Raw genomic sequence first — 6,662 nt, 5'->3', positions numbered from 1 at the left:
CAATATTCATCCTGGACAATATTCATGATTAATTCATGTGTGCTTTGTCTTAAACATGTGCTATTTTTATTTACATCCATCCATCCATCCATTTTCTACCGCTTATTCCCTTTGGGGTCACGGGGGGCGCTGGTGCCTATCTCAGCTACAATCAGACGGAAGGAGTCGTACACCCTGGACAAGTCGCCACCTCATCGCAGGGCCAACACAGATAGACAGACAACATTCACACACTAGGGACCATTTGGTGTTGCCAAGCAACCTATCCCCAGGTGCATGTCTTTGGAGGTGGGAGGGGCCTATCCCCAGGTGCATGTCTTTGGAGGTGGGAGGGGCCTATCCCCAGGTGCATGTCTTTGGAGGTGGGAGGGGCCTATCCCCAGGTGCATGTCTTTGGAGGTGGGAGGGGCCTATCCCCAGGTGCATGTCTTTGGAGGTGGGAGGGGCCTATCCCCAGGCGCATGTCTTTGGAGGTGGGAGGGGCCTATCCCCAGGTGCATGTCTTTGGAGGTGGGAGGGACCTATCCCCAGGTGCATGTCTTTGGAGGTGGGAGGGGCCTATCCCCAGGTGCATGTCTTTGGAGGTGGGAGGGGCCTATCCCCAGGTGCATGTCTTTGGAGGTGGGAGGGGCCTATCCCCAGGTGCATGTCTTTGGAGGTGGGAGGGGCCTATCCCCAGGTGCATGTCTTTGGAGGTGGGAGGAGCCTATCCCCAGGTGCATGTCTTTGGAGGTGGGAGGAAGCCGGAGTACCCGGAGGGAACCCACGCAGTCACGGGGAGAACATGCAAACTCCACACAGAAAGAGGGATTGAACCCAAGACTACTCAGGACCTTCGTATTGTGAGGCAGACGCACTAACCTCTCTTCCACCGCAATTTACAATGTATGAAAACATGTGGAAAATGATTTTTACATTTGCTTTTGATTGATTGCAACTTTTATTAGTAGATTGCACAGTACAGTACATATTATTAGTAGATTGCACAGTACAGTACATATTATTAGTAGATTGCACAGTACAGTACATATTATTAGTAGATTGTACAGTACAGTACATATTATTAGTAGATTGCACAGTACAGTACATATTATTAGTAGATTGCACAGTACAGTACATATTATTAGTAGATTGTACAGTACAGTACATATTATTAGTAGATTGCACAGTACAGTACATATTATTAGTAGATTGCACAGTACAGTACATATTATTAGTAGATTGCACAGTACAGTACATATTATTAGTAGATTGTACAGTACAGTACATATTATTAGTAGATTGCACAGTACAGTACATATTATTAGTAGATTGCACAGTACAGTACATATTATTAGTAGATGTCACAGTACAGTACATATTATTAGTAGATTGCACAGTACAGTACATATTATTAGTAGATTGCACAGTACAGTACATATTATTAGTAGATTGCACAGTACAGTACATATTATTAGTAGATTGCACAGTACAGTACATATTATTAGTAGATTGCACAGTACAGTACATATTATTAGTAGATTGCACAGTACAGTACATATTATTAGTAGATAGTACAGTACAGTACATATTATTAGTAGATAGTACAGTACAGTACATATTCCCTACAATTGACCACTAAATGCTAACACCCCAATACGTTTTTCAACTTGTTTAAGTCGGGGTCCAACTAAATTAATTCATGGTATTCAAACTCATTATACTATTGGCTAAGTTTTATATTCATAAATGTAAGTTTCTCAATAGCCGTCCTGTTTTTTGTGCTTTAAAAAAAAATTTGGAACTTTACTTTAAAACGCTTTGTACCTCTAACAAGCAAAAAGCTGTGAAAACTATGATGCTGTGTTCCAAACTTAAATTATTTAATGAAATCGTGTGAGCTTATGGCTTTATATGTTGATATATATATATATATATATATATATATATATATATATATATATATATATAGCAAACAGTTCAGGGTGTCCCAAGTTACCAGAGTGTGAGGTAAGGAGTAGTTTTGCCCCTCCAGAGTTGCCGTCGGGCTGTGACATAAAAGGTCTATGAGTGTGGTTGTGGAAGAGTGTGTGTGAAGGGTAACATTAAAGAAGTGCTGGCGACTGGACCTGCTCTAATGTCTTCCGTTCATTATTTTATCAAATAGGTACACTGTGTATACAGTATATATATATATATATGTGCTGGATCCATTATGGATTGAACTTTCACAGCATCATGTTAGACCCGCTCCACATCCATTGCTTTCCTCCTCTCCAAGGTTCTCATAGTCATCATTATCACCGACGTTCCACTGGGTGTGAGTTTTCCTTGCCCTTATGTGGGCCTACCGAGGATGTCCTAGTGGTTTGTGCAGCCCTTTGAGACACTAGTGATTTAGGGCTATATAAGTAAACATTGATTGATTGATTGATATATATATATATATATATATACATATATATATATATATATATATATATATATATATATATATATATATATATATACATATATATATATATATATATATATATATATATATATATATATATATATATATATATATATATATTTATATACATATATATATATATATATATACAGTTTTATGTCTTCCACAGCTCCTCTACCACACGGGGTCCCCCAGGGCTCAATCCTTGCCCTCAATCCTATTTGCGCTTTACCTTCTCCCCCTTGGTTCTATTTTTAGGTAGTATGGTATTGCATTTCATTTTTATGCCGATGATTGCCAGATCTATTTTCCCATGGCACAAAATAAGAGGGTCCAAGGTCTCATTGACTGCCTGCACGACATCAAAGCCTGGCTTTCAGCTAACTTCCTGAGTCTGAATGAAGACAAAAGAGAATTTATGTTGTTCGGTCCAAGTCGCTCTCCCTCCCCCAACGTTGACCTCGGCACTCTGACCCCGTATCTCAGCGACTGTGTCACAAACCTGGGGGTAAAGTTCCACTCAGATTTTAAATTCGAAAAACAAATCAGCAGCGTCGTTCAAAAAAGCTTTTATCAATTACGCCAAATAGCGAAAGTGAAACCGCTTCTATCAGGACATGATCTCGAGAAATTAATTCACGCATTTATCTGGACTGGTTTAGACTACTGCAATGGCCTGCATGTAGGCATTAGCCAGGCCTGTAGCTGGTGCAGAACTTATCTGGACTGGTTTAGACTACTGCAATGTTCTGTATGTAGACATTATCCAGGCCTGCAACTGGTACAGAACTTATCTGGACTGGTTTAGACTACTGCAATGTCCTGTATGTCGGCATTAGCCAGGCCTGCAGCTGGTACAGAACTTATCTGGACTGGTTTAGACTACTGCAATGTTCTGCATGTAGGCATTAGCCAGGCCTGCAGCTGGTGCAGAACTTATCTGGACTGGTTTAGACTACTGCAATGTTCTGTATGTAGACATTATCCAGGCCTGCAACTGGTACAGAACTTATCTGGACTGGTTTAGACTACTGCAATGTCCTGTATGTCGGCATTAGCCAGGCCTGCAGCTGGTACAGAACTTATCTGGACTGGTTTAGACTACTGCAATGTCCTGTATGTCGGCATTAGCCAGGCCTGCAGCTGGTGCAGAACTTATCTGGACTGGTTTAGACTACTGCAATGTCCTGTATGTCGGCATTAGCCAGGCCTGCAGCTGGTGCAGAACTTATCTGGACTGGTTTAGACTACTACAATGGCCTGCATGTAGGCATTAGCCAGGCCTGCAGCTGGTACAGAACTTATCTGGACTGGTTTAGACTACTGCAATGGCCTGCATGTAGGCATTAGCCAGGCCTGCAGCTGGTGCAGAACTTATCTGGACTGGTTTAGACTACTGCAATGTTCTGTATGTAGACATTATCCAGGCCTGCAACTGGTACAGAACTTATCTGGACTGGTTTAGACTACTGCAATGTCCTGTATGTCGGCATTAGCCAGGCCTGCAGCTGGTACAGAACTTATCTGGACTGGTTTAGACTACTGCAATGTTCTGCATGTAGGCATTAGCCAGGCCTGCAGCTGGTACAGAACTTATCTGGACTGGTTTAGACTACTGCAATGTCCTGTATGTCGGCATTAGCCAGGCCTGCAGCTGGTGCAGAACTTATCTGGACTGGTTTAGACTACTGCAATGTTCTGTATGTAGACATTAGCCAGGCCTGCAGCTGGTACAGAACTTATCTGGACTGGTTTAGACTACTGCAATGTCCTGTATGTCGGCATTAGCCAGGCCTGCAGCTGGTACAGAACTTATCTGGACTGGTTTAGACTACTGCAATGTCCTGTATGTCGGCATTAGCCAGGCCTGCAGCTGGTGCAGAACTTATCTGGACTGGTTTAGACTACTGCAATGTCCTGTATGTCGGCATTAGCCAGGCCTGCAGCTGGTGCAGAACTTATCTGGACTGGTTTAGACTACTGCAATGTCCTGTATGTCGGCATTAGCCAGGCCTGCAGCTGGTGCAGAACTTATCTGGACTGGTTTAGACTACTACAATGGCCTGCATGTAGGCATTAGTCAGGCCTGCAGCTGGTGCAGAACTCTGCTGCTGGTCTGCTAACACAGATGTCAGCACATCACCCCTATATTAGTGTCCCTTCACTGGCTCCCTGTGTGTTATCCAATCCATTTTAAACTCCTTCTATTTGCTTTAAAATGTCTAAACAACCTCGGGCCAACATATCTCTCCGACCTCCTTCAGCCTTACTGCCCCACTCGAAGCCTAAGATCATGTGATCAGCTGCTACTGAGGGTCCCTGACACAAGGCTGAAGCTTAGAGGTGACAGAGCTTTGGCCGCTGTTGCTCCCAGGCTCTGGAACCACCTACCTCTGAGTGTTAGACAAGCCTCCTCTCTTCCTCTTTTTAAATCTCTCTTAAAAACATACTTTTATTCTTTGGCTTTTAACACTCTGTGATATCCATCCTGCAATGGCGCCCCATTATACACCTGCTGTCAACCTGTTTTTATCTTTTATTTATGTATTTTTTATCATGTTCTGTTTGTGTTGTGTTGTTTGCTTGGTCCTCGTATTATATATATATATATATATATATATGTATATATGTATATATATATATATATATGTGTGTGTGTGTATGTATATATATATATATATATATATATATATATATATATACATATATATATATATATATATATATATATACATATATACATATATATATATATATATATATATATATATATATATATATATACATATACACAGTACACTGTCTTGTACTGTTTTTGTACTGTTTTTCATAATTATTATTTCTCAATTGTTTATAAATGTTGCAATTTATAATTAAAGGTTTATAAAATTCAAAATAAGATGAAAAATAATGAAGTGATTAAAAAATAAAAAATGAATAATCTCTGACAGGAAAACCAAAGAAAGGCGAATACCTGATCTAAACTATTATTATGTCTTACTTCATGTTAATGTGTCCTTATTTCTTGGCTTTGTCACCGTGGATATTTTTATACAACACACTACTCCAAAGTACACAACCTTAGCTTGTCATGGCTAACTTACACATCTGTGAAGGCACCATTGATGCTGAAAGGTACATACAGGTTTTGGAACAACATATGTTGCCATCTAAGCGCCGTCTTTTTCATGGACGCCCCTGCTTATAGAATAGAATAGAATACAATAGAATAGAATAGAAAGTACTTTATTGATCTCTGGGGGAAATTCAGCACCACAGTTTGCTCACAATAGACAATAATAATAATAAATAATATATAACATATAGACAGCGTGGCGCAGTGGAAGAGTGGCCGTGCGCAACCCGAAGGTCCCTGGTTCAATCCCCACCTAGCATCAACCTTGTCACGTCCGTTGTGTCCTGAGCAAGACACTTCACCCTTGCTCCTGATGGGTGCTGGTTAGCGCCTTGCATGGCAGCTCCCTCCATCAGTGTGTGAATGTGGAAGTAGTGTCAAAGCGCTTTGAGTACCTTGAAGGTAGAAAACTGCTATACAAGTACAACCCATTTATTTATTTATTTATATTATATATATATTATTATTTTAGCAAGACAATGCCAAGCCACATTTAGCACGTGTTACAACAGCGTGGCTTCGTATAAAAAGAGTGCGGGTACTTTCCTGGCCCACCTGCAGTCCAGACCTGTCTCCCATGGAAAATGTGTGGTGCATTATGAAGCGTAAAATAGGACAGCGGAGACCCCGGACTGTTGAAGGACTGAAGCTCTACATAAAACAAGAATGGGAAAGAATTCCACTTTCAAAGCTTCAACAATTAGTTTCCTCAGTTCCCAAACGTTTATTGAGTGTTGTTAAAAGAAAAAGTGATGTAACACAGTGGTGAACATGCCCTTTCCCAACTACTTTGGCACGTGTTGCAGCCATCAAATTCCAACTTAACTATTATTTGCAAAAAAAAATAAAGTTAATGAGTTTGAACATGAAATATGTTGTCTTTGTAGCATATTCAACTGAATATGGCTTGAAAAGGATTTGCAAATCATTGTATTCTGTTTATATTTACATCTAACACAATTTCACAACTCATATGGAAACAGGGTTTGTATATTGTGATATTCAGCCTGATAAACATGTGGTTGAAGACTATCAACCACGACATGTTATAAAAGGACATACACTTTATTTCAAATGTCCGCTTTCATTGTC

Source organism: Nerophis ophidion, linkage group LG06 (assembly GCF_033978795.1).
Source record: "Nerophis ophidion isolate RoL-2023_Sa linkage group LG06, RoL_Noph_v1.0, whole genome shotgun sequence".
Classification (NCBI taxonomy): domain Eukaryota; kingdom Metazoa; phylum Chordata; class Actinopteri; order Syngnathiformes; family Syngnathidae; genus Nerophis; species Nerophis ophidion.
The sequence above is the reverse complement of the archived record's forward strand: the minus strand, read 5'-3'. Positions refer to the sequence as shown.